Here is a 5639-nt window from a genome sequence, read left to right as displayed (position 1 = left end):
TTTTCTGATTTTAGAATTTTTTTCAATTTTTTCTAAAGCCACCAGAATTTTTTTCAATTTTTTTTGGGCCGATAGCTTGGGAGCGCATTCCGATTATTACTTCTGATTTTTAGAATTTTTTTCGACGCTGCCGGAATTTTTTTTTTTTTTTATGATTTATTATATTTTGCCCAAAGCTTGGGAGCACCTTTGAATCATTATTTTCTGATTTTTAGAATTTTTCCAATTTTTTCTGATGCCGCCGGAATTTTTGTATTATTTAATTATTTTTTTATTTTTTTATTTTTTGCCAATAGCTTGGAAGCGCATTCAGATTATTATTTCTGATTTTTAGAATTTTTACAATTTTTTTTCGACACTGCCAGAATTGTTTTTTGCAAATAGCTTGGGAGCACCTTTGGATTATTATTTCTAATATTTAGAATTTTTTCCAATTTTTTCCAACGCCGCCGGGTTTTTATTTTCCATTTTTTCTGATTTGTTTAGACAGCATGGGGATATTTTCAGATTACTTTTATTTTGGAATTTCTTCTGATTTCTTCTGAGAGTGTGGCAATATTTTTGGACTATTTTCTTACTTTTTATTGTTTATTTTCTAATTTTTTTTATTTGCTCATGACCAACAAAGAAAGAAGTGGACCTGGTGTCAGAGCAATGCTACTGCTTACTCCAGTGCTTCACTCTTACTAGTTGAAAGATCATTATTATTAAAACAAAAATTATACAGTAACAAATAAACAACTGCTAAATATTTATACATTATAGTAAAATTGGAACTTTTGATGTATTAGATACAGTATAAGCAGTACATCTTGATAAAAGATGCCCATCACCAAAGAAAGAATAAGACTTTATTATTTTACATCCAAGTTCATTGCACTAAAAATGAAACAGTAAAAATACTTTATTATTGATATACAGCTAATTATGGATTATAATAATCATCACAAAGCTCATACAGTAGTATACAGCATTAATCTACAGGTGTAATTACAGTTGTAATCGATTAGGTGAGCCTTAGACAGGCCAGGATTGAGTACAAGAAGTCCCCATTGATGGTGAAAGATGGACAGCCACTCAAAGACATTAGGAAAGACAGTCCATTGATATTCCTTGATTCGCACTGTGTAAATTGGCCATTATCCTTAACCACGCCCACCAATCAACTCAGACCTCCTCAGCTCGAGCAGCTTTCAGGATGGCCCATTCATTTATACAGGGGGATCTGCGCATGCCCAGTAAAAATATCGGGAACACCCTTAACCACGCCCACTAATCAACTCAGACCTCCTCAGCTCGAGCAGTTTTCAGGTTGGCCCATTCATTTATACAGGGGGATCAGCGCATGCGCAGTAAAAAATACCGGGAAAAGTTTACACACCACACAGTAATTACTAATTAAACAACAGCTAAATATCTCAGTATAATTATTATACAGAAATGTTGTACAATTGAAAAGATATAATGAATATAAGCTGTCCTATCTTGGTAAAAGATGATCTATCTCCTTGAGAAGGAGTAAGACTTCATTAGTGTACATCAAAGTCCATCTCACTATAAATAGAACAGTAAAAACACTAATATACAGCAGTTAAAACAGCATTGTACTGTATTTTAAACCGTACTTTACCTAATTGTACACGTTCAGTAATACAGTAAAACTCACAAGCTTATACAGTAGTTATACATACACAATACAGTATTGATCTATAGTGTATTTATCTCGGTAACTACAGTTGTAATGGATAAGGTAAGCCTCGGACAGGCCAGGATTGAGTACAACTCCCCAATGATAGTGAAAGATGTCCCGTCGCCCAAAGACATCAAGAAAAAAATCCTTTAATATTTTAAGTCCCAGCCAGAGTCAATTTGTTAACAAAAATAAGCCAGACATCTTCACTACAATGTAGGATGGGCCATAATCATTAACCACACCTACCAATTAACTCAGACCTCCTCAGCTCGAGCAGCTTTAAGGTTGGCCCATTCATTTATACAGGAGGATCTGCGCATGCGCAGTAGACAATACCGGGAACACCCACTAACAATCAGTTCAAACATGGTACAAATATACAGCATCTTTAAAAAAATCATAAAAAATCCAAACTTAATGGGAATCAGCTCCACTTCTGTACACTACATAAGTACATGTATATGCATCAGAAAATGTAATAACATTCAGGAATTTTTCACTTGTCAATTTTTTTGAAATTTTTTTAAAATGCCTGTACTATAGTACAGGGACTTTTGTCCGATTCTGAAGCAACTATAAAAAATCATAAAAAATCCAAACTTGATCGGAATCAGCTCAACTTCCCTATACAGCTTAAGGACATCAATATGTATCAGAAAATGTAATAAAAATTTGGAGTGATTTTTTGGCCATTTTTGCAAAGATGGTATGTTACTTACAGTAAGTTGGCCCATTCCTCTACACAGGAGGTCTGCGCATGTGCAGTAGACACCACTCAACTTTCTGCGGATGCACAAAAGTATTGCGCATATCTCCTTAATTAATACATTCTTTTCAGTAATAACGACACTACTGCCATCATCACACCTAATAGTTAGCTAAATAGTCACTGTTATTGTTATAATAAACTTGATACTACACTAAAATACAGGTAAAACAGTCTACACACTACACAGTAATTAAACAACAGTTAAATATCTCAGTATATACAGTAATGTTGTACAATTAAAAAGGTATAATGAATATAAGCTGTCCTATCTTGGTAAAAGATGATCCATCACCTAGAGAAGGAGTAAGACTTCATTAGTGTACATCAAAAACCATCTCACTATAAATAGAACAGTAAAAACACTAATATACAGCACTTAAAACAGTATTGTACTGTATTTTAAACCGTACTTTACCTAATTGTACACGTTCAGTAATACAGTAAAACTCATAAGCTTATACAGTAGTTATACATACACAATGCAGTATTGATCTATAGTGTATTTACCTAGGTAACTACAGTTGTAATGGATAAGGTAAGCCTCGGACAGGCCAGGATTGAGTACAACAAGTCCCCAATGATAGTGAAAGACGGCCCGTCGCCCAAAAATATCGAGAAAGAAGGTCCTATAATACTTTAAGTCCCAGCCAGAGTCAATTTGTTACCAAGAATAAGCCACACATCTTCACTACAATGTAGGATGGGCCATAATCATTAACGACACCTACCAATTAACTCAGACCTCCTCAGCTCGAGCAGCTTTCAGGTTGGCCCATTCATTTATACAGGGAGATCTGCGCATGCGCAGTAGAAAATACCGGGAACAGTTTACACCACACAGTAATTACTAATTAAAAAACAGCTAAATATCTCAGTATAATTATTATACAGTAATGTTGTACAATTAAAAAGATATAATGAATATAAGCTGTCCTATCTTGGTAAAAGATGATCCATCACCTTGAGAAGGAGTAAGACTTCATTAGTGTACATCAAAGTCCATCTCACTATAAATAGAACAGTAAAAACACTAGTATACAGCAGTTAAAACAGTATTGTACTGTATTTTAAACATTACTTTACCTAATTGTACACGTTCAGTAATACAGTAAAACTCATAAGCTTATACAGTAGTTATACATACACAATACAGTATTGATCTATAGTGTATTTACCTCGGTAACTACAGTTGTAATGGATAAGTTAAGCCTCGGACAGGCCAGGATTGAGTACAACAACTCCCCAATGATAGTGAAAGATGTCCCGTCGCCCAAAGACATCAAGAAAGAAGGTCCTTTAATATTTTAAGTCCCAGCCAGAGTCAATTAATTAACAAGAATAAGCCAGACATCTTCACTACAATGTAGGATGGGCCATAATCATTAACCACACCTACCAATTAACTCAGACCTCCTCAGCTCGAGCAGCTTTCAGGTTGGCCCATTCATTTATACAGAGGGATCTGCGCATGCGCAGTAGACGATACCGGGAACACCCACTAACAATCAATTCAAAGATGGTACAAATATACAGCACCTTTAAAAATCATAAAAAATCCAAACTTGATCGGAATCAGCTCCACTTCTCTACACATCATAAGTACATGTATATGCATCACAAAATGTAATAAAACTGGGGAATTTTTCACTTGTCAATTTTATTGAAATTTCCCAAAAATCCCAGTACTATAGTACAGGGACTTTTGCCTGATTTTATAGCAACTATAAAAAATTCAAACTTTATCAGAATCAGCTAAACTTCCCTACACTGCATAAGTACATGTATACGCATCAGAAAATGTAATAAAACTGGGGAATTTTTCACTTGTCAATTTTATTGAAATTTTTCAAAAATCCCTGTACTATAGTACAGGGACTTTAGCCCGATTTTTGAGCAACTATAAAAAATTCAAACTTCATCGGAATCAGCTCAACTTCCCTACACTGCATAAGTACATGTTTATGCATCAGAAAATGTAATAACACTGGGGAATTTTCTACTTTTCAATTTTTGTGAAATTTTACAAAAATCCCTGTACTATAGTACAGGGACTTTTGTCCAATTTTTGAGCAACTTTGAAAAATCATAAAAAATCCAAACTTGATTGAAATCAGCTGAATCTTTCTACACAGCATAAGGACATCAATATGTGTCAGAAAATGTAATAAAAATTTGGAGTGATTTTTTGGCCATTTTTGCAAAAATGGTATGTTACTTACAGCAAGTTGGCCCATTCCTTTACAGAGGAGGTCTGCGCATGTGCAATAGACACCACTCAACTTTCTGCGGATGCACAGACGCATTGCGCAATCTCCTTAATTAATTTATTAATAATACATTCTTTTAAGTAATAACAACACTACTGCCATCATCACACCTAATAGCTAGCTAAATAGTCACTGTTATTGTTATAATAAACTTGATACTACACTAAAATACAGGTAATACAGTTTACACACTACACAGTAATTAAACAACAGCTAAATATCTCAGTATATACAGTAATGTTGTACAATTGAAAAGATATAATGAATATAAGCTGTCCTATCTTGGTAAAAGATGATCCATCGCCTTGAGAAGGAGTAAGACTTTATTAGTGTACATCAAAGTCCATCTCACTATAAATAGAACAGCAAAAACACTAGTATACAGCAGTTAAAACAGTATTGTACTGTATTTTAAACAATACTTTACCTAATTGTACACGTTCAGTAATACAGTAAAACTCATAAGCTTATACAGTAGTTATACATAAAATTGATCTATAGCCTGCGTATTTACCTCGATAACTACAGTTGTAATGGATAAGGTTAGCCTCGGACAGGCCAAGATTGAGTATAACAACTCCCCAATGATAGTGAAAGATGTCCCGTCGCCCAAAGACATCAAGAAAGAAGGTCCTTTAATAATTAAGTCCCAGCCAGAGTCAATTTGTTAACAAGAATAAGCCACACATCTTCACTACAATGTAGGATGGGCCATAATTATTAACCACACCTACCAATTAACTCAGACCTCCTCAGCTCGAGCAGCTTTCAGGTTGGCCCATTCATTTATACAATGGGACTGCGCATGCGCAGTAGAATATACCGGGAACACCCAACCACGCCCTCCAATCAACTCAGACAGGACCTCCTCAGCTCGAGCAGCTTTCAGGTTGGTCCATTCATTTATACA

At 34.8% G+C, this 5639-nt stretch overlaps 4 long non-coding RNA genes across 5 annotated transcripts; all 4 read right to left on the bottom strand.

Moving 5' to 3' along the window:
• Positions 1-57: 57 nt before the first annotated feature.
• On the bottom strand, positions 58-1215 carry LOC109582020 (uncharacterized). Its single transcript, XR_002184865.1, has 2 exons — positions 995-1215; positions 58-879 (listed from the first exon to the last, which is right to left on the bottom strand). It is a non-coding gene; the product is annotated as an uncharacterized LOC109582020 (long non-coding RNA).
• A 157-nt stretch (positions 1216-1372) lies between these two features.
• Positions 1373-3204, bottom strand: LOC109582019 (uncharacterized). 2 transcript variants are annotated; one of them, XR_002184864.1, is made up of 2 exons: positions 2970-3204; positions 1373-1554 (listed from the first exon to the last, which is right to left on the bottom strand). It is a non-coding gene; the product is annotated as an uncharacterized LOC109582019 (long non-coding RNA). The 2 variants fall into 2 exon arrangements; XR_002184863.1 differs by lacking the exon at positions 1373-1554 and adding an exon at positions 2525-2801.
• An 88-nt stretch (positions 3205-3292) lies between these two features.
• LOC109582018 (uncharacterized) lies at positions 3293-3880 on the bottom strand. Its single transcript, XR_002184862.1, has 2 exons — positions 3638-3880; positions 3293-3469 (listed from the first exon to the last, which is right to left on the bottom strand). It is a non-coding gene; the product is annotated as an uncharacterized LOC109582018 (long non-coding RNA).
• Positions 3881-4781: 901 nt separating this feature from the next.
• LOC109582023 (uncharacterized) lies at positions 4782-5381 on the bottom strand. Its single transcript, XR_002184868.1, has 2 exons — positions 5244-5381; positions 4782-5080 (listed from the first exon to the last, which is right to left on the bottom strand). It is a non-coding gene; the product is annotated as an uncharacterized LOC109582023 (long non-coding RNA).
• Positions 5382-5639: the final 258 nt, after the last annotated feature.

This window comes from Amphimedon queenslandica, unplaced genomic scaffold, assembly GCF_000090795.2.
Source record: "Amphimedon queenslandica unplaced genomic scaffold, v1.1 AMPQUscaffold_13405, whole genome shotgun sequence".
Classification (NCBI taxonomy): Eukaryota; Metazoa; Porifera; class Demospongiae; order Haplosclerida; family Niphatidae; genus Amphimedon; species Amphimedon queenslandica.
The sequence above is the reverse complement of the archived record's forward strand: the minus strand, read 5'-3'. Positions and strand labels throughout refer to the sequence as shown.